This window comes from Oratosquilla oratoria, chromosome 17, assembly GCF_046742065.1.
Source record: "Oratosquilla oratoria isolate Oo_2021 chromosome 17, ASM4674206v1, whole genome shotgun sequence".
NCBI lineage: Eukaryota > Metazoa > Arthropoda > Malacostraca > Stomatopoda > Squillidae > Oratosquilla > Oratosquilla oratoria.
The window spans coordinates 61,699,735-61,702,234 of NC_134793.1; the positions used below are offsets into that span (position 1 = coordinate 61,699,735).

The following is a 2,500-nucleotide window of genomic DNA, read 5'->3' on the forward strand; positions in this document are numbered from 1 at the left end:
GCATCACACTCGATCAACAGTTAAATTGGAACCAACATGTCACCAAACATAGTCAGGAAAGCGTCTTACAAACTGTATATGCTGAGCAGATTAAAATCATTAGGAACACCTACATCTGAGCTACAGGAGGTCTACAAGACTTTCATACTCCCCACCCTCATGTATGCCTCACCAGCCTGGTCCAGCTCACTCACCTTCACACAGAGACAAAAGTTGGAGAGGGTACAAAAGAGAGCGTGCAGGATCATCCTGGGCGTGGAGTACAGCAGTTACGACCACGCTCTTACCACCCTCACTCTATCTAGGGTGTCACAACGACACGGTGAGGCACTAAAGAAATTTGGGGAAAGCCTGCTCGTACCAATCAAAGCTCCAAGGACTGACCGCTACAAAAACAGTGCCATCCCATCCATTGTGCACATAATGAACTCCATGTAAACTTGTACCGTGTAAATACTCTAAGTTTTACATTTTTAATCAACTTTTGTAATGTATTATTGTCAGTGTACTACTGCAATCAAAATAAACCTTTTATTATTATTATTATTATTATTATTATTATTATTATTATTATTATTATTATTATTATTATTATTATTATTATTATTATTATTATTATTATTATTATTATTATTATTATTATTATTATTATTATTATTATTATTATTATCATTATTATTATCATTATTATTATTATTATTATTATTATTATTATTATTATTATTATTATCATTATTATTATTATTATCATTATTATCATTACTATCATTATTATCATTATTATCATTATTATTATCATTATTATCATTATCATTATCATTATCATTATCATTATCATTATCATTATCATTATCATTATCATTATCATTATCATTATCATTATTATTATTATTATTATTATTATTATTATTATTATTACACACACACACACACACACACACACACACACACACACACACACACACACACACACACACACACACACACACACACACACACACACACACACACACACACACATACACACACACGCTTACACACACACACACATGCTTACACACACACACACACACACACACACACACACACACACACACACACACACACACACACACGCACACTCATACGTGTGTGTTTGTGTGTGTTTTTTCGTGCGTGCGTGCATGCGTGCGTGCGTTGGTGCGTGCGCGCGCGTGTATGTGTGTGTATGTGTGTGCGCGCGCGTGCGTGCCTGTCTGCGTGCGTGCATGTGTGTGAGTGTGTGTGTGTGCGCGCGCGTGTGTGCGTGTTTTTGTCATAACTTAAATTGATAAAGAATAATTTTATTGGAGGAGTAATACTTATGTTTCCAAAAAGTTTTAAAGTGAATATGACATACAAATAAACTAATAATCAATCAAATTTCTCTAATTCTCAAGTGTGCTTACCATCATGAACTTATATTCAAAGGATTACAAAGGATTACAAAGGCGGTGCATGCCGACAGGAGACCTTTTGATCCATATCTAGGTCGGATGCGAAAAAAATCATATTAATAATAAAATAATAAATAAAAACTTTAATAATGTAAATAACAAATAAAATACATAAATAAATGCATAGGTATATTTAAATAATAAACAAACAGGTAAATAGTAGATAATAATAAATTGACATATAACTAATAATAAATGAAAATCAGACAGACAAATGATAACAAAGCAAAAACAAATAATATAAGATCAATTATAATCATTACAGCATCTTTCTTAGGTATCTATCTAAATGATTCTTAAAGCTTCGAACTGAACTACATTGCACTACTTGTGCAGGAAGTTTATTCCATTCATTAACTACACGGTTGGCAAAGTTGTTTCTACCTACTTCCAAATTGAATCTATTTCCGGACAGTTTGAGACCATTGTTTCTTGTCTGATTCTCATTCAATGTGAAAATTTTGTCACTTTTGATGTTGTCAATTCCCTTTAAAATCTTAAAGACCTGTATCAAGTCACCTCTGAGTCTACGCTTTTTTAGGGAAAACAGATTCATGTGTTTTAGTCGATTTTCGTATGATTTAATTTCTTTCTTAAGGCTTACTCTTCCGAAAGTATTTGAGGAACTATTGGGAAACTCGGTAAATTTGTAAAGCTGGATATTATGCTTTTCTCGTTCCCGGCTAGCAATACTATCCAAACGAGAGTACAATCACCTCATTCTGGCGTCGTAAGTTTAAAACCTACCACAATGAGCTCGCGAAGTTTGCATTACATTCTATCGCCTGATGATTTTATTCAGCTGAGGTAAGGGTTTCCCAAAACGACTAAAACGTTTTTTTTTTCGCAATGAATTTTTTTTTCTTGAAAATGATCAAGAAGTCTACAAGAATTCAATTTTTTTTCCCTCATTGTTTCTTTAGAAATTTAGCTACAATTTACATATTTTCAAAGCTAAGTGCTTTTCCTCAATGAAACGATATTCTTTCATAAACTTCTAAAACTGATTAGATTTAAAGTTTAGA

At 32.7% G+C, this 2,500-nt stretch overlaps 1 protein-coding gene across 1 annotated transcript in view; it reads right to left on the minus strand.

Annotated features, from left to right (window-relative positions):
• Window positions 1–2,500, minus strand: part of LOC143034312 (uncharacterized) — a 56,752-nt gene that overhangs the window by 47,164 nt on the left and 7,088 nt on the right. The gene's annotated exons all lie outside the window — the stretch shown is intronic.